We start from the raw sequence: 20293 nt of genomic DNA, 5'->3' as shown, positions 1-20293 counted from the left end.
AGAGAGAATATTGGGAATTGATCCTGCTCTAGAAATCCTGAGATTTATGGTCATCATACTCAGGAGTCATCTGACTTAGTGTTTCTCCATAGGCTATATATATATTATCTTGAGGGTTGGGGAATAAGAATAAAAGTAAAAATAAGACTATTCAAAATTTTGAGATTTTATAACAAAGCTTATTTACAACAATGATACTATAACTTTATTTCCTTAAATTTTACCATAAATGGCATTAAGTTCTTATAAACATATAAATGTTTATAACGCAAAAAACATATGTATATTTCTCAGTGATTGAAATCAGATTCTCTAAATAACAGACAGGGTGTTGGCTATGAAAAGTTTGTTCACTAATTTAACTCATATTTATCTATGACATATGCAAGACCTACTGATATAATGATAAACAAAACAGGCAAATTCTTCATCCTCGTAAGATTTACAGTGAAGGAGATAGCATCACAGACAACTCAAGACAAAATTACAAATTGCAAAGGAACTGAGAAGGGTGCAATAAGGATTCCTGTGAAATATTTTGATAAATATAGAGGACCCAGAAATATATTCAAGATGAAACAGTAAATTAATGGTAAAAGTAATGCTTCAAGCAGGGCTGCTGCAACCCTGTTTGGAGCAATCTCTGCTTGTGTCCACTGCACAGATGGAGATTTTATCAGAGCCATGGTCTGAAGCTTCTTCTTTCCTGTTGTCTCTCACAGGTTTCATGGTTTGAAAGCTCTCCTTACCTTTTCCTTACCCCTCACTCATCTAATTTCACAAGAAATTATATCATTTATCTCCTGCATATCTAGTCTCACATTTTTTTTTTCTTGAAAGAGTCAAACTGCACAGAAAAATAAAATACCATGGGCCCAGGACACACAATTCAGTGTAACATAAGTCCATCTTGCAGTCCACAAAAAGCAGCTAAATTTCTAAAAATCTCTAAAGTACCTTATTATTCAGGGTCCTATCTCTTTGTGCAACTGAGAACACAAAAATGGAGCAGCCTACAAGATGTTCTTAAAATAGAAGATTCTTCTGATTGAGAGATCCTGAGGTCACTTCTCTTAGATAACTGTCTATTTGCTCAAGTAGAAATTTCTACTTTACAACCATCGTATCACATTCATAGTCTCTCTTCTTTTTTTCTCTGATGAAATACCAACCTGATTATTTCTATGCATTGTCAAGAAGGTTAAAGATGAAGCAGGGGTCAGGCAGCTGGCTGTCCTAGCACAGAAATGCAGTGAAAGTTATTCTTGTGGAGTATGCATTACAGATTTTATCATGACTCAGCATGTGTTTATTTTCTGGGTCCTGATAATTATTGGATTCACATTTCCAATATATATTTGCTTTTCTCTATTCAATGAGTGGTCAGCTAGTAGCCTTTTTAACTAAGTTTGGTGTCATAAATGCACCATTGTTTCCCAGACTGCAGCTCTCAATATATAGCTCTTTAAAAGAATATTGGTGTTATAGTTACTCCTCATATTTGTCAGCACTTACTATGGTCTGTCTTTTTTATTTTAGCCATTCAAGTCATTCTGGTTGATGTCTAACACTAACATGTGTAGTTTTTTTTTTAATTTTGTTTTATTGTTGTTCAAGTACAGTTGTCTCCATTTCCCCCCTCTACTCTCCCCCTGACCTCAGCCATGACCACTTCCTACCCTTGATCCTACCCTCCTTTGATTTTGTCCATGTGTCCTTTATAGATGTTCTTGAAAACCCTTCCTCCTTTCTTCCCCATTATCCCTCCCACCTCCCTTCTGTTTACTGTCAGTAGTTCTTAATTTCAATGTCTCTAGTTATATTTTAGCATTATGCTAAGTGAAATAAGCCAAGTGGTGAAGGATAAATACCATATGATCTCACATATAAGTGGAATCTAACCAACAAAACAAACAAGCAAGCAAAATATCAGGTGTAGTTTTAATTTGCATTTACCTGATGACTATGTTGAGAATCTTTTCATGCATTTCTTGGCTATTTGGGCATCTTTTGATGAAGTTCCAGTTCAAGTCTATTGGTAATTTTCTTGTTGGCTTGTGTGGCTTCTCCTTATTGATTTATAGATAATTGTTACACATTGTGGCAAGTCCTCTGTTATACATATGTACTGTAATAACCTTTCCCACTTTGTGGGTTGTCTTTCATTCTCATAGTGATGTTTTATGATGTAGTCTCATTTGTACATTTTTCCCTTTGTGCCTCCTGCTCTTTTTTTGTCTTATTAATTTTTTTTGCCTTTCTTAAGGTCAAAACTCCAAACCTACAAGTTGTGTATTTTCTCCTTCTCCCTGTATATTATAATTCAATAAAAATTTTGAGCCCTGGCTGGCGTAGCTCAGTGGATTGAGCACAGGCTGTGAACCAAAGTGTCACAGGTTCGATTCCCAGTCAGGGTACATGCCTGGGTTGCAGGCCATGACCCCCAGCAACCAAACATTGATGTTTCTCTCTCTCTTTCTCCCTCCCTTCCTTCTCTAAAAAATAAATAAGATCTTTAAAAAAATTTGTGCATAAAGTCAAGCTGACATAGGTTTAAATTCTGCCTCTTTGTGATAACCCTGTGAGGTGGCTACTATCCCCATTTTACAGCTCAGAAAACTGAGACTGTAGGAGATTAAGTAACAGGTCTATAGTCTCATAGCTAGTGGATGAGAGATGTGAAAGAATTAAGTTGGCTGCAGAGTCCAAACTTCTGGCTTCAACTTCACTGTGAGCATCGCAAAGTATGTGTGCACTTCTGTTTCTCACCAGCAAAATGAGATCAAGTGAACCCACTGAACAAGGTTATTCTAAAGATTAATGATCTTATTAAAATTATCTAGTATGGTTTATAAGACACAGTAGGCACACATAAATATTTTTCCTATTACTGTTAATGTGCCCTAGATAAAATAAAAATTGCAGCATGCCGAAGGCTGGTGTCTCATTCTTTCTTTTTATTTGGAGAAAAGTAAATTGAGTTTCTGCCATGGCTAGGCTAAATTTTAACACTGAAAAACCCAAGAGACATCCAAAACTAATCGAATATGGTATATTATCTCTTTACAGGAATTCAGTAAAGGCTTTCAGGTCCACTTCATATATGTGTGCATAAAGATCAGATGGTTACTGAAGCAGATATGAAGATGAACAGGTTTCAGACATAAAAAAAAACTTACAATGGCATTCTTGCCACACTCACCCTTCAGTTTTATCCCTGCTATAATGACCTAACTACATAATAGAAAATTGATGAGCAGGTCACAACCTGAGGGTTTTGAAAAGGCAGTATGGTCTGAGAGTGTTCAAAAGCTCAGGACAAAACTCTAAAAAATGTTTAGTTACAACTCAAAAGTTTTTTTTCTCTTATTCTGAAACATAATTTCCAGGAAAAACTGCTAATTTTGAGTTTAGTACATCCATCACAATCTCTCTAATTTTCTCATATCTTTTTATTAACCAAAAAATAAACAGCACAGTTGAAGAATATAACAGCACTAATTCTTCCAAGAAAAAGAAAAGTGGAGGTGAGAGAAAAGAGGGGAGAGGAAGGGTGAAAAAGTAGGAGTAGGAAAAGGACAAGAGGAAGGAAACAGGAGAATGCCAGAAGTTTGAAGTTAGACAGCAAGAACTTGAATTGTTTGTTCCACCACTTTTGAGAGCTAATTGCTCTTAGTAAGATAGGAAAACTTTCTAAGGTCTGATTTCTCCATCTGTAAAATAGGTATAGCAATGATTGCTCACTGGATGGTCCTGGTGATGATTCAGTTAGGTAAGAGCAAGAGGACTCAACACATTTGTACTGAGTGTTCAATAAACAGCTCTTCCCTTGTTTTTTTTCCCTTGTTTTTTCAATTTTCCACCCCTTTTCTTTGTTCATGATAGTAACTCCTGGCAAAAAAATTCACTGCCTGGGGCCAGCAGGCACAGAATTGTGTGTATGTGTGTGTGTCCTACAAATACATATCTGCAGTTTTTGATTTATTAGAACTTGGAGTGAGAAACTGCTTTGTAATTTTGGGGTTGGATGGACTTTGAGAACAAAATTGCTCTAATCCCCATTCTTCATACTCTATCACAGGAGTAAAATGTGATAAAATACACAAGTTCTTTGCACAGCAGAAGTCAGTGTGAGGTGCTAGGGCTTCCTTTCTCTTTTTGAATGAGCATTACATCTTCTTATGAACTGAATGCCTATAACAGCATGGATACCAATGAATTTTTCTTACAACAAAATTCAGGGGAAAATAGATATTTACCTACACATTTGGCAAATTACTACATGCTTTTAATTGTTATATTTTCCAAAGTGGACAGTTGCACTCAGCTAAGAGTATGTGGCATGCACATGTAAAAACAGACAAGGAAGCCCTGACTGGTGTGGTTCAGTAGATTGAGTGTTGGCCTGTGAACCAAAGGACTGCCAGTTCAATTCCCAGTGAGGGCACATGCCTGAATTGCATGCCAGGACCCCAGCTGTGTGCGAATGAGAGGCAACCAATCAGTGTATCTCTTGTATGTTGATGTTTTTCTCCCTCTTTTTCTCCCTCCTTTCCCCCTCTCTAAAAATAAATAAATAAAATCTTAAATAAAACAGACAAGGGAAAAGAAAAAAATAAAAATTTTAAAAATACCTAAAAATTTGGTTACATTTCTTAAAAGATTCCTGAAAATAGAATGGAGAAAAGCAGTTAATTAATATTCCATTTTGTCCCTTCAACAATACAGATTTACAACTTGGAACATGAATGCAATAAAAAACCACAACTAAAAAAAATACGACTTTAAACTTGACCACCCTCTATGGTGCTAACATACAGTGGACTCCAGACATACTTACAAGGGTGGGTAGTTTGGTCAAATGTAATTAAATTCAACCAAAAAGATGACTTTAATTCACTACTCAGAAAAATTTTGGTTGTATTTATACCTCCATAAACATACCTGTAAGAAGTTATTCTAGACATGTGTTGCAGACATGGAGATGATGCTGCCAAGACTCCCCCTTCAATGAAGGACTTGCTTCCAGTAGCCCAAGTGTGGGTATGGCAATCTCCAGCTCTTTCAGGGACTGCCTCAGCTGCAGACAGCTGCCTTAGCTAAACTTGCTCCTTTCTCAGGACAGTCTTCATCTAGTGAAAATGAGAAAAAGAGAATAAAAGTCTGATGCATGATGACTAAAGGTCCTTGTCCAGGTGGCCAAAATTTAACATGACTGTACCACAAATTGAATTTCCTTTGCACAATCCATTTTACTTCTTTCTAATCCTGTCTTTCACAAGTTTTATTTTTATTGTTCTTCAAGTATAGTTGTCTCCATTTTTCCCCACCACTATGCCCACCACATCCCTACCCACCACCCACTCTCAATCCCACCATCTTTGGCTTTCTGCTCATGTCCTTTATATTTGTTCCTTAAAGACTCTTCCCCTATCCCCCACCCATTATACATTTCCATTCTCTCCTCTGTTTACTTTCAGATTGTTCTTCATTTCAGTGTCCCTGGTTATATATTGCTTGCTTGTTGGTTTTGTTGATTAGATTTCACTAATAGGTGAGATCATATGGTATTTGTTTTTACCTGCCTGGCTTATTTCTCTTAGCATAACTCCCTCCATTTCCATCCACGCTTCACGAAGAGTGGGAGGTCCTTCTTTCTTTCTGCTGTGTAGTATTCCACTGTCTAAATCTACCAGGGTTTTTTAATCCACTCATTTACTGATTGGAACCAAGGGTGTTTCTAACATTTGGATGCTATGAACATTGGGGTGCACAGATTCTTCTGAATTGATGTTTCAAGATTCTTAGGGTATAATCTCAACAGTGGTATTTCCAGGTCAAAGGCAGTTCCATTTTTAGTTTCCTTAGGAAATCCCATATTGTTTTCCACAGTGGCTGCCTGAGTCTTCTTTGCCACCAACAATGTACTACGGTTACCCTTTCTCCACAACCTGGCCACCACTTGTTTCTTGATTCATTTATGATGGCCATTCTGATCTGTGTGAAATGGTATCTCAAGGTCATTTTAATTTGAATCTCTTATGGCTAATGATGCTGAGCATCCTTTCATATGTTTATGGGCCCTCTATATGTCCTTCTTGGAGAAGTGCCGGTTCAGCTCCCTTGCCAGTTTTTTTAAAAGATGTAATTAATTTATTTTTAAGGAGGGAAAGGGAGGGAGAAAGAAAAGGAAAGAAACATCAATGTGCAGTTGGCTCTCACATGGCCCCCACTGAGGACCTGGCCCACAACCCAGGCATGGAAATCGAACTCCAGTGTTTTAATTGGGTTGATTGTTTTTCCGGAGTGGAGTAGTGTGAATACTTTATACATTTTGGAGATCAAACCCTTGTCTGAAGTATCATTTGCAAATGTATTTTCCCATACTATCGATTTGCTTTTCATTTTAATGCAGTTATCTTTAGCCTTGCAGAAGCTTTTTATTGTGAAGAATTCCCATTTGCTTATTCTTCTTTTATGTCCCTTGCTCTGGGTGACATATCAGTGAAAATATTGGTGCACAACATATCTGAAATGTTCTGCTTATGTTCTCTTCCAGGGCTTTAATGATGTCACAACTAACATTAAAGTCCTGTATCCACATTGATTTTATTTATTTATTTTTAAATTGTTGTTCAAGTACAATTGTCTGCCTTTCCCCCCACCACTCCCTACTACCCCACATATCTACTCCTCCCTCCCTGAATTCTAACCCCACTTGGTTTTCTCTATGGGTACTTTATAGTTGTTCCTGAAAACACTTTCCCTCTTCTTCCCAATTACACCCCCCCTCCTCCTCACTGGTGACTGTCAGATTGTTCTTAATTTCAACGTCTTGGTTGTATTTTACTTGCTTGTTTGTTTTGTTGATTAGGTTTCACTTAAAGGTGAGGTCATATGGTATTTGCCTTTCACCGCCTGGTTTATTTTACTTAGCATAATGTTCTCCAGTTCCACTCATGCTGTCACAAAGGGTAGGAGCTCCTTCTGTTTCTTTCTGCTGTGTAGTATTCCATTGTGTAATTGTACCACAGGTTTCTCATTCATTCATTTACTGATGGGTACTTAGGTTGCCTCCATCACTTGGCTATTGTAAATTGTGCTCCTATGAACATTGGGGTGCATAGGTTCTTTTGGATTGATGTTTTGGGGCTCTTAGGATATAATCTTAGCCATGGAATTGCTGGGTCAAAGGGCAGTTCCATTTTAGGTTTCCTGAAGAAATTCCATACTGTTTTCTATAGTGGCTGCAACAGTCTGCAGTCCCACCAACAGTGCACTTAGGGTTTCTTTTTCTCCACATCCTCACCAACACTTGTTGTCTGATGCTTTACTTATGATGGCCATTCTGACCAGTGTGAAGTGGTATTTTATTGTATTTTAATTTGCATCTCTCTGATGGCTAGTGATGCTCAGCATCTTTTCATATGTCTCTGGACTCTTTGAATGTCCTCCTTGGAGAAGTATCTGTTGAATTCCTATTCCCATTTTTTAATGGGGTTGTTTGTCTTCCTGCAGTTGCATGAGTTATTTATACATTTTGGATATCAAACTGTGTCTGAGTTATCATTAGCAAATATGTTTTCTCATATGGTTGGTTCTGTAATCATTTTAATGGTGTTTTCTTTAGCCATGCAGAAAGTTTTTGATTTGATGAGGTCCCATTTGTTTATTCTTTCCTTTATGACCCTTGCTCTAGGGGACATATTGCTCTGTGGAATGTCTGAGATTTTCCTGCCAACATTTCCCTCAAGGATTTTATGGTGTCACAACTCATTTTTAAGTCTTTTATCCACCTTGAATTTATTTTTGTGTGTGGGATAAGTTGCTGATTGAGTTTCATATTTTTTGCATGTAGATGTTTAGCTCTCCCAACAGCATTTGTTGAAGAGGCTATTTTTACTCCATTTTATGCTGCTGCCTCCTTTGTCAAATATTAATTGACCATAGAGAATAGGGTTTATCTGAGCTGTTTATTCTGTTCCATTGGTCCATGTGTCTCCTCTTAAGCCAGTACCAGGCTGTTTTGATTAGAGTGGCCTTATTATACAGTTTAATATCAGGTATTGCGATCCCTTCTACTTTGTTCTTTTTTCACATAATTGCTCCAGCTATTTGGGGTCATTTATGGATCCTTGTAAATTGTTGAAATGCTTGTTCTCTATCTCTGAAATATGTCATTGGTACTTTAATAAGGAATATGCTGAATCCATACATTTCTTTGTGTAGTCTGGATATTTTGATGATGTTAACTCTTCCAATCTATGAACATAATATATGTTTCCATTTGTTTCTGGCTTCCTTATATTTTTTTCTTTAGTATTTTGTAGTTTTCTGAGTACAGGTCTTTTACCTTCTTGGTTATATTTATTCCTAGGTACTTGTTTTCCTTGTTGCTATATTAAATGGGAATTTTTTTTTCTGATTTGTGTTTCTGATATTTCATTCATGGTGTACAAAAATGCCTTTGACTTCTGAATATTCACTTTGTATCCCACTGTTTTGCCACAGTCACTTACTACTTTGAGTAGATTTTTGGTTGTGGGTACACTGTCTTGTCATTTGTAAAGAATTACAGTTTTTCCTTCTCCTTTTCAATATGAATTCCTTTAATTTCTTTTTCTTGTCTTATCACTGTGTCTAAAACTTCCAATACTATGTTGAATGGAAGTGGTGAAAGTGGACATCCTTGTCTTGTTCCTGATCTTTGTGGCAAAACTTTCAATTTTTGCCCTCTGAGTATGAGTTTGGCTGTAGGTCTCTTATATATGGCCTTTATTATGTTCAGTTGTGCTTCTTCTACTTCTACTTTGCTGTGTGTTTTTATTATATGTGGGTTCTTTACCTTATCAAATGCTTTTTCTGCATCTATTGATATGATCATGTGATTTTTTCTTCCTTTTGTTTATGTGATGTATTACATTTATTCACTTGTGAATATTGTACCATCCTTGCATCTCTCAGATGAATCCCACTTGATTATGGTGTATGATATTTTTAATGTACTGATGGGTACAGTTTGTCAGTATTTTGTTCAAGACTTTAGTATGCATATTCATCAGCTCTTTCACAGGTTTTGATCTCTAATAAGAGTTTGCATCTAAAACTCTGTTTTCTTATCTGACTTTAGAAACCCACCCTGCCTCATATGCTTATCAACATGGGAGGAAGAATTCAGTATTACTTAATCTTGACACCCCAAATAATGATCCTGACTTAGGTGGTAATGATGAAAGTCCATATTTAGGAATATGAGTTTCCACAAGGGAGTGTTAATCCTCATCAACATCACTGCTAGAAATGGTGGAAAATGTTCACAGAAGGGAGAGAGTATCCTGATAGGCAAGAAAAGATGAGACCAACATGTATTAGAAGGCCAGAGCTTCACACATGTATAGGATTGGCTAAAACAAACCTAATGCTAAATGGAGTTCTAATTGTCTAGCCCATGATTATTTTTATGTCTCCAAAATCCTCTATAACCACCTTCTTTTGTTGAGAATGGACTTTCAGTTGCACATGTATCAGACATTTCTCATCAATCAACATTTAACAGGCTGCCCAAAATTGAGCCCAAACTGGGATGTACAAACTAACCCTTCACACCTTCCCCACAATGATGAGACTTAGATCATTTTTGTTGCTGGTAATGTAGAAGACTACAGTATTCTCAAACCCATGGTATTTAAAGCATTATCTTCTCTGTTGCTTTTGTTAAAAAGAAAAGGTAATAAATAAGATTTAAGTTAAAAACTAATGGAGAGTTAAGGCAGACACAACTCATTATCTGTCCAACAGCAGGCCCTCCTCTCCTCTCTCTCTCTTTCTCTCTCTCTCTCTCTTTCTATGAATGTAACTCCAATATGAGAAAGGATGAATTGTGATTTTTTTAAACCCATATTGTTCAATACATTTTCACATAGGTGCATTTAAATTTAAAGTAATGAAAAGTGAAAAAAAATAAAAATTCAGTTCTTTAGTCACACTAACCACATTAGTGCTTAATCAATGCATGTGATTAACAGTTAGCATATTGGAACATGCAGACATGGAATAGCTCCTTTACCATAAAAAAAGTTTTAATACAAGACTGTCCAATCCAGTTAGGATAATTTATTCTACATTGTCAGTAGAATTTTTCCTAGGATAACCACAGGACATGCAATTTTGGCTAATGGAATCTGAGAGAAAATGCTTTGAAAGATTCTGAAAAAGGGCACTTTCCTTGAAAAGACAAAAGGGTGGTTCTTCTCTCTTTCTTTCCTGTTTAGGAAGCTGTTACTGGAGGTGAGGATGTGGTATGCAGGTGTGGGATTAATGCTGACAAGGTGGAGTATCAGAGTGGAATGACTCAGGTCTGGACCTTTGATGCCTCACCTGGAGCTGAAAAATGTGTCTACCTACAAACTTCTTGATAACTATAAAAATTATATCCATAGGATTTAATCCTGTTATTTGTGTTTTTTTTCTTACTTAATAGCTTAAAATATTCCTGACTGAAATAAGGAGTTTGGAAAAATAAGACTAGAAGAGAAAAAAATTCATTCTTAGTCCTTCTGCCCCTCTTCCCTGCTCCCAAATGATGTTATTTTTATCTATGCATGTATTTTATATGGCCATTATCATATGGTGTATGTACAAACATCATTTTTTAATTTTTTAAACATTTTTCTTTTAACATTAAAGCAATTGTGTTCATTGAACAAATAACTGAAGAATATAGATGAATATAAAGAAGAATATTAAATCACCCAGTTACTCACCATGACAGAGAACCAATGTTGACATATAAAGATTTGTAATAAAAATTTTCCATACATCTGACATACTTCATACACTGACTTAAGAATTATTAACACAGGGATTTCTACTATCCTAGGTTGAATAAGATGACAGCACTATCATAATGTGAGGTACTAGACTTGTTATTAATTAAAAACCCTATCAAGTATGGGTTTTAGAGATGCAAAAATTTATGACTCAGTTCTTCTATAATGAATACAGATTGATTCTTTATGAAACTACCTAAAACCAAAATTAAAATATATACTCTATACTCAGAACAATTTTAGGAATTATACAAATATTTTTGACAGTTACTACTGTGGTAGGCAGTTAGACAAATATGAGCAGAGCAAGACCAATGAGCCAGGTACAAGAAGGTCACCAGGGCAGAAAGCCTCTGGTACCTAAAAATAGGCTAAGCTGGGAAAACAAGGACCTTGCCCCCAGGGTGACCTTTCCTCCCCTGGCATATCACTGGTCATGTACTTTAAACCCCCTTTGATTCAGGCCCTGACAAATTGCTAGTTATGTCATTTTATACTCACTTGGAGAAGAAACAAGGGGCCAGAGAATAACATCTTACGACTGCCTTACAAGCCCTTGCACAACTGCCCCTTTAAGCATTGGGCTCTCATGACAATTCAATTCTAAACTTCCTCAAATGATCTTAGAAAAAAAGCCTCAGGTCTCAGGTCTGTTGACCAAAACAGAGACAGAGTTTTGGTCAAACTAGAGATAACATTTAGGCCTCAGTTATGTTTCAGCTCCAAGTCTAGAAAACCAGCAAAAACAGATAAAGCAACACCATGGCTGACATCAGGATCATATGCAATGATTAATGAACTGCCTTGGTGCCAACAAATGAGTGGAAACCATGACCCTGAGAGGACACACCTGGAAAGCTGATGGATATTCCAATGAGATACTCCCCTGGGACCTCCACTAAGACCTTCACCTTTAGAGAGTGGATAAAACTTCTTAAGACAAAAGGCTCAGCATGTTTTCCTTGGAACATGCCTGCACCCCTCCTTTTCTCAGGACTGTACTTTTGTTTTTTTCCCCTAATCTCTAAGGGTTCCCACAAGTTTTGCAACCAGGAGAGCAGCAGGCAGTGACAGCTCATCATGTGCTAACCTCATGAACCTGTCTCCAAACCCCCTTTTCTGTGACTTTTCAGGGAGCTAAAAGCAGCATTACTCTGGCCCACTTCTGACACTGTTACTTTGACTTCTCAATAAGTCCACACAGTCCTGGGTGGCTCACTTCTTTTCCAAAACATCACTAGAGGGCCAAAGAAGCACTGCCTAAGTTCTCCCCTATTACTTTTTTCTATCTGAAGTCCTTCATTTGTTTCACTGTCCCCAGCTTTAATAAACATACTCTTAAAATCCCCTGGACTCATGTTGCGAAACCTTTCCTGCATAGAGTCAAGAACCCACCCACTACAGGCTGGCCTGGGGCAGACGTTCTCTGTGCCCAGTTACTTTTTGGTGACACTACAATCCTAAAAAAGGGAGTATTATTTTTCCTTCTACAGTTGCTTTATGATTTATTTTTCCCCCTCCAAGGTTCTTTTCTTATTGTAACTTACATGCTTTATCAAAAACACCAAAGCCAACCAATTCTACAAAAGTTACATAGACATACTCTTCTCATTTTGATTTTTCTTTTAAAAAAATAGTAGAGCCCTGGTTAGTGTGGCTCAGTGGATTGAGTGCTGGTCTGAGGAGCAAAACATTGCTGGTTTCATTCTGAGTCAGGGCACATGCCTGGTTCACAGGCCAGGTCCCCAGTTGGGGATGTGAGAGAGGCAACCAATTGCTGTTTCCCTAACCCATTATGCTTCTCTCCCTCCTTTCCCCTGTCTCCAAAAATAAATAATAAAATCCTTTAAAAAACAGTAGAGATTATGCCTGTTTTGTTCCTTACTGTATCCCCAGTGTGTGCTTAGCACAGAACCTGACATACAACAAGGGCTTTACAGGGGCTTACCCAGCAGCAGAAGCACTGAGGACAAGCAGGAAAAGCATCATTTCAGTGGGTTATTTCCCTTACTTAAGAAAAAAACCTTTGAGGAGATTTTTGGCAATTTTTTAAACATTAGAGGAAAAAAAAAAAGCAAAAACTAACAAATGAAATAATATTTGTGGACAGCTATTTGTAAAACAGTTCCAAAATGCTATGGGGTGAGGAGATGAAAGGATATGAGAGATAATAGCATATATTCCCATAAAATTCTTATTCAATCTGTTTTTCAATGTGAAAATAAGAAATAATTATCTTTCTAATATTTGTTCATATTTTTTCTTTACTACTGTGTCCCTTAGTGGCCAGAAGTCTGAATCTTTCTTTGTTTTTCTAGCAATAAGTCTTTATTTTTGCTCTGACTCATCTAACTATTAGCACCTGACTTAATATGCAGCTCTGTATTGGCTCTGCCTGTGCAGAATGAAAAGGCAAGTGGCTGCCCCTCACATTCTTCATTCTCACCTCCAGGGCTCCACTTAACTGAATCACCCAAAGGGGCCACTAGAGGCTGAGGTTCTGACAAAACAGGATGTCAGCAAAATCCAAGAGGGACAGCTGTTGGAGCCTATGCCATTTGAAAAACAATAGCTCAATTTAAGAAACAAAAAAGTTGCCATTGCTGGCTTTTGCAAAGAATAATTTAACTGCTTAAAACAGTTCTAAGTGTTCCCAAATCCAGGAGTGTCTTGCATAAAGACATATACCTCAATACTGGGACCTTGATGTTATGCTCCTCTCCACCGCAACCATCCACTCTGGGACCAGTAGTTGCTGAGGTTGACAACAGACCACCAAGTCTCAACCACTCATTACCCTGAGGACAGGGAGCCTCACATTAAAACTGGGATGGAGTGTTTTAGATGGGGTTCCTGGGAAACAGTGTGAAATGGAAAATCATATATGGAAGGGTTATGGGGGAATGCTCTCAGGACATAACACCTGTAAGAAAATACAAAGAGCAGGACAAGGCAAAGGGAAAAAGCGACCCACAATTAGCGTACCACTGAGGCTTTAGCCAATTTCTGGGAACAGAAATGACTCAATAACTTTGGGGGCCAAGTGCAAAATGAAAATAAGCCTCATGTTCAAAACCAGAAAACAGTGCCATCGACAATAATAAAGTATACTTTACCTTTTTTCTATCATCTTTCAAATTGTCATGGTGATTTTTATTTTCTAATTAAGATAAGAAAAAATAAAAATTTAAATTATTAGCATGAATTTTCCCATTCATCTTCATATTACAGCTTGCCAGTTTTAAATGGAAATGTAAGAGCATTTAACTCATATGGAAAATCACTAAAATACACATTTTGTATTTTGTAGCAGCTACAATGTACCTCATGCATCCTTATGTATCTTCTCCTTACCTAACTGGAAATGCTACACAAAATTAATTAAATTTTGATGTTTGATTTTATTTAAGTTCTTGATATGTGCACATTCTGCTAATACTCTCAATCTTTGGCATACTGATGAGTAACGTAGAGTTGGGAGGAGGTGTAAACATTTGAATGTGGTTGACTGAATCAAGATAGTAATGTGAATAAGAAAGGATATGATAGGATTACTGTTTCATAGAATGCCATTGTTCATGTTACTCAGAAAGCTAATAATTACTCTCTTTCTGCATTTGAACATACTTCTGATTTGAATGCAATGTAAGGCTTCCTTTAATTTGCCTTAATAAAAATTTAATCTTTTTAAATTTATAAAACCAACATAGGCATTATAATCTCAATTCTACCATTTTGATTACTGTTTATATAGTATTTATTTATATATTTATATATTTATTTATTTATTTTTCAAGTACAGTTGTCTGCATTTCCTCACAACCACTCCCACCCCTCCACCTCAGCCACCCCACATCCCTTCCCTGATTTCAGCCCTCTTGGTTTTGACCATTTGTCCTTTGTAGTTGTTCCTGAAAACAACTTTTACCTTTACGTTTACCTTTACCTTTCTCCCCCAATTCTTTACCTTTTCTCCCCCAATTATGCCCTCTCACTTCCCCTGTGATTACTGTCAGGTTGTTGTTTTTAAAAATTGTTTTATTCTTGTTCAAGTACAGTGGTCTGCATTTATACCGCATCACTTCCCACACACCTCAACCATCCCTACCTTCCTCCCCTGCTTCCACCCAGACCTTGGTTTTGTCCATGAGTTCTTTACACCTGTTCCTGAAAACTTATCTCTCCTTCACCCCCATTATCACCTCCCCTCTAGTTACTGTCAGATTGTTCTTAATTTCAACGTCTATGATTATATTTTGCTTGTTTGTTTTGTTGATTAGATTCCTGCTAAAGGTGAGATCATATGGTATTTGTCTTTTACTGCCTGACTTATTTCACTTAGCATAATGCTTTACAGGTAGATCCATACTGTACCAAAGGGTAGGAGCTCCTTCTTTCTTTCTGTTGTGTACTATTCCATCATGTAAATGTACCATAGTTTTTCGATCCATTCCCTTATTGATGGGCACTTAGGTTGCTTCCAGCACCTAGCTATTGTGAATTGTATTTCTATGAACATTGAGGTGCATAGGTTTTTTTTTGGATTGGCATTTCAGGCTTCTTAGGATATACTCCCAGCAGTGGAATTGCCAGATCAAAAAGCAGTTCTGTTTTTAGTTTTCTGCAGTACTTCCATATCATTTTCGCCAATGGCTGTACAGGCTGCATTCTCACCAAGAGTACACTAGGGTTCCCTTTACTCCACACTTGTTGTTTCTTTTTTTTTAATTATCATTTTTGTTTAATTTTTATTGTAATTGTTGCTCAAGTTTTCTGCATTCTACCCCCACCCCAGACCACCCCCTCATCCCTACACCCCTCCCATTTCCACTGCCACTTCTTAATGTCCATGTGTTTTTATACATGTTCCTACAAACCGTTCATACTTTTCCCAGGAAATTCCCTCCCCTTTCCTGCTGGTCTCTGTCAGCCTGTTCTCTATTTCAGTGTCTTTGGTTATATTGTGCTTGTTTGTCTGTTTTGATGATTAGGTTCCTGTTAAAGGTGAGATCACATGGTATTTGTCTTTTACCACCTGACTGATTTTGCTTAACATGATGCTTTCCAGTTCCATCAACGCTGTTGTGAAGGGTAGGAGTGCCTTCTTTCTTTCTGCTGTGTAGTATTCTATCATGCAAATGTACCATAGTTTTTTATCCATTCACTTACTGATGGGCACCTAGGCTGCTTCCAGTACTTGGCTATTTTAAACTGTGATGTTATGATCACTGGGGTGCATAGGTTCTTTTGGATTGGTGTTGCATAGTTCTTAGGATATAATCCTAGCAGCAGAATTGCTGTGTCAAAAGGCAGATCCATTTTTAGTTTTCTGAGAAAATTCCATACTGTTTACCATAGTGGTTGTACCAGTCGGCCATCCCACTAACAGTGCACTAGGATCCCCTTTTCTCCACAACCTCTCCAACACTTATAGTTTTTTGCTTTGTTTATGATAGCCATTCTGACTGGTGTGAAGTGATATCTCATTGTAGTTTTAATTTGCATCTCTCTAATAGCTGATGATACTGAGAAACTTTTCATGTGTCTCTGGACCCTCTCTGATGCCTCCTTGGAGAAGTGTATGTTCAACTACATTCCCTATTTTTTAAATTGGGTTCCTTGTATACTTATAGTGGAGTTATGTGAGTTGTTTATATATTTTTGAGATTAAACCCTTGTCTGAGGCATCATTGGCCAATATGTTTTTCCATACAGTTGGTTCTCTTTTTACTTAAATACTGTTTTCTTTAGCCATGCAGAAGGTTTTTATTTTGATGAGATCCCATTTATTGATTCTTTCTTTTGTGTTCCTTGCTGTAGTGAACATATTAGTAAAAATGTTGCTGCATGAAATATCTGAGAATTTCCTGCCTATGTTCTCCTCTAGGACTTCAATGGTGTCACAGCTAATATTCAAATCTTTTATCCACCTTAAATTTATTTTTGTGTATGGTGTAAGTTGGTGCTTGAGTTTCATTTTTTTTGCATATAGCTGTCCAGTTTTCCCAACACCATTTGTTGAAGAGGCTATTGTTAGTCCATTTTATATTGCTGCCCCCTTTGTTGAATATTAATTAACTATAGAAACTTGGATTTATTTCTAGGCCCTCTGTTCTGTCCATCGGTCCATGTGCTTGTTTTCATGCCAGTACCAGTCTATTTTGATTTCAGTGGCCTTTTAATAGAGTTTGGTATCAGGTATTGTGACCCCTCCTACTTTGCTTTTCTTTCTCAAAATTACAGAAGCTATTTGGGGTCATTTATGGTTCCATATAAACTTTTGAAGTATTTGTTCTATATCTGTAAAATACAACATTGGTATTTTACTAGGTATTGCATTGAATTTAAAATTGCTTTGGGTAGTATGGACATTTTGATGATGTTAATTCTTCAGGTTCACAAACATGATACATGTATTTATTTGTGTCTTCCTTGATTTCTTTCTTCAGTGTCATGTAGTTTTTGGAGTATAGGTCTTTTAACACCTCAGTTAGGTTCATTCCTAGGTATTTTACTTTTCTTGTTGCTATATCAAATGGGATTTTTCCCACTGATTTCTGCTTCTGCTGTTTCACTGTTGGTATACAAATTACCTTTGATTTATGAATATTCACTTTGATCCCACTGTTATACCAAACTCATTTATTACATTGAACAGCTTTTGGGAGAGTCTACAAGATTTTCTATGTATACTATTTTGTCATCTTGAAACCATGACAGTTTTGTTTCCTACTTTCCAATATGGATGCCATTTACTTCTTTTTCTTGTCTGATCATTGTGGCTAAAACTCCCAATACTATGTTGAGTAGAAGTGATGAAAGTGGATAGCCTTGTCTTACTCCTCATTTTAGTAGAAAAGATTTTAGTTTTGCCCATTGAGTATGATGTTGGCTGTAGGTCTTTCATATATGGCCTTTATTATGTTGAGGAATGCTCCCTCTATTCCCACTTTACTGAGTGTTTTTATTATAAACCCGTGCTGTACCTTATCAAATGCTTTTTCCACATCTGTTGATATAATCATGTAATTTTTGTCTTTGCTTTTGTTTATGTGATGTATTACATTTACTGATTTGCGAATATCAAACCATGCTTGCATCCCTGGAATGAATATCACTTGGTCATGGTGGATGATCCTTTTAATGTATATTTGGATGCGGTTTGGTAATATTTTGTTGAGTATTTTAGCGTTTATTTTCATCAGCAATATTGGCCTGAAGTTTTCTTTCTTTGTTGTGTCTTTGTCTGGTTTTGAGATTAGGATGATGCTGGCTTCATGAAAAGAGTTTGGGAGTCTTCCATCATTTTGGATTTTTTGGAATAGTCTGTGAAGGATAGGGGTTAGCTCTTCCTTAAATGCTTTGTAGAATTCTCCTGTGAGACCATTTGGTCCAGGGCTTTTGTGTGTCAGGGATTTTTTGATTACTGCTTCAATTTCATCTGCTGGTATTGGCCTGTTCAGGCTTTCTGCCTCTTCTTCATTGAGTTTTGGAAGATTATCTTTTTCTAGAAATTTGTCCATTTAACATAGGTTTTAAAATTTCTTGGCATATACTTCTTTGTAATAATTTCTTACAGTTGTTTGTATTTCTGTGGTTTCTGTGGTAATCTCTCTTCTTTGATTTCTGATTGTGTTTATTTGGGTCCACACTATTTTTTTCTTGATAAGCCTGATTAAAGGCTTGTCGATTTTCTTTATCTTTTCAAAGATCAAGCCCCTGGATTCATTTATCCTTAGAATTGTGCTTTTAGTCTATGTCTTTTAATTCTGCTCTGATCTTGGTTATTTCTGTCCTTCTTCTTTCTCTGGGCTATCTTTTTTTGTTGTTCCTTGACATCTTGTACTCATAAGTTTAGGGTGTTTGAAATGTTTCTATCTTTTTTAGTTATGCCTGTATCACTATGAAATTCCCTCTCACTGTGTTGTATCACTATGAAATTCCCTCTCACTGTGTCCCATACATTTGGGGTTGTTGTGGGTTCCTTTTCGGTTGTTTTCTGAATTTTTTTTAGTTCTTTTCTAATTTCATTCTTCACTCATTCATTCTTTAATAGCATGCTATTAAATCTCTGTGATTTTTAGTGTTTTGTTTTTTTCCTTTGTGGTTTGTTTATAGTTTCCATCCCTTGTGGTAGAGAAAATGTTTGATATAATTTCAATTTTCTTGAATTTGTTTATGCTAGTTTTGTGTCCTATCATGTGGTCTACCTTTGAAAATCTTCCATGTGCATTTGAAAAAATGTGTATTTAGCTTCTTTCATATGAAAAGCTCTCTATGTCTCAGTTAAGTGCATTTCATCTAGGGTCTTTTTCAATGCTGTAATACCCTTGTTGATATTTTATTTGGAAGATGTATCCATTTTTGACATTGCAGTGTTAAATCCCCTACTATAATTGTGTTGCTATCAATATCTTTCTTGAAGTCCTCAAAGATTTTCTTTATGTACTTGGGTGCTCCTATGTTGGGTCCATTTACAATGTTTATGTCTTCTTGGTGCATTCTTCCTTTGAGTATTGTGAAGTTACCTTCTGGTTCTCTCTTTATGGCCCTGTGTTTGATGTCTATTTTCTCTGATATGAGTATTGCTACAGCCGCTTCTTTTCCCTATCCCTTTGCTTGGAAAATTTGTTTCCAGCTTTTCACTTTCAGTCAGTGTAGGTCTTTCATCTTCAGGTGGGTCTCTTATAGGCAGCATATGTGCGGGCCATGCTTTTTTATCCATTCCGCGATTCTATGTCTTTTGATTGGAACATTTAATCCATTTACCTTTAAGGTTATTATTGATAGGTACTTATTCATTGCCATTTTCTTTTGTACCTGTGTTCCTTTCTCTCTCTCTCTCTTCCTTTCTTTAAAGCAGTCCCTTTAGCACCTCTTGCAGAGCTGGTTTGGTGGAAGTGCATTCTTTTAGACTTCTTTTTTTCTGGGAAATTTCTTATTTGACCTTCTATTTGAATTTAGAGCTTTGTGGGGTAAAGTAGTCTTGTTTGCAGACCCATGGGTCTCATTGTTTGCAATATTTCTTGCCATTCTCATCTGGCTTGGAGCGTTTCCATTGAGAAGTCAGCTGCTAACCTTATTGGGGCTCCCTTACTTTCTGTTTCTTATGTTTCTCTTTCTGTATGTTACTTTCTGTTTCTCCCTTGCTGTCCTAAGACTCTCTCTTTGTCTTTGAATTTTGCCATTTTAATTATGATGTGCCTTGAAGTGGGCCTCTTTGGGTTCCTCTTGATTGGGACCCTCTGAGTTTCCTAGAGTTGTGTGATGTTTTCTCTCATCAAATTAGGGAATTTTTCCATCATTACTTTTTCAAATAGGTTTTCTATCCCTTGCTCTTCTTATTCGACTCCTGGTATCCCTATTATATGGATATTATTATGTTTCATGTTGTCCTGAATTTCCTTTAATCTCTCTCCATTCTTTCTGAGTCTCTTTTATTTATTTTTTTGCTCTTCCTGAGT

The 20293-nt window shown here is 36.7% G+C and overlaps 1 long non-coding RNA gene across 1 annotated transcript; it reads right to left on the bottom strand.

Moving 5' to 3' along the window:
- Positions 1 to 5548: 5548 nt before the first annotated feature.
- On the bottom strand, positions 5549 to 15223 carry LOC118496904. The gene is made up of 3 exons (XR_004899463.1): positions 15204 to 15223; positions 14991 to 14996; positions 5549 to 5629 (listed from the first exon to the last, which is right to left on the bottom strand). It is a non-coding gene; the product is annotated as an uncharacterized LOC118496904 (long non-coding RNA).
- Positions 15224 to 20293: the final 5070 nt, after the last annotated feature.

This window comes from Phyllostomus discolor, chromosome 9 (genome assembly GCF_004126475.2).
Source record: "Phyllostomus discolor isolate MPI-MPIP mPhyDis1 chromosome 9, mPhyDis1.pri.v3, whole genome shotgun sequence".
NCBI lineage: Eukaryota > Metazoa > Chordata > Mammalia > Chiroptera > Phyllostomidae > Phyllostomus > Phyllostomus discolor.
The sequence above is the reverse complement of the archived record's forward strand: the minus strand, read 5'-3'. Positions and strand labels throughout refer to the sequence as shown.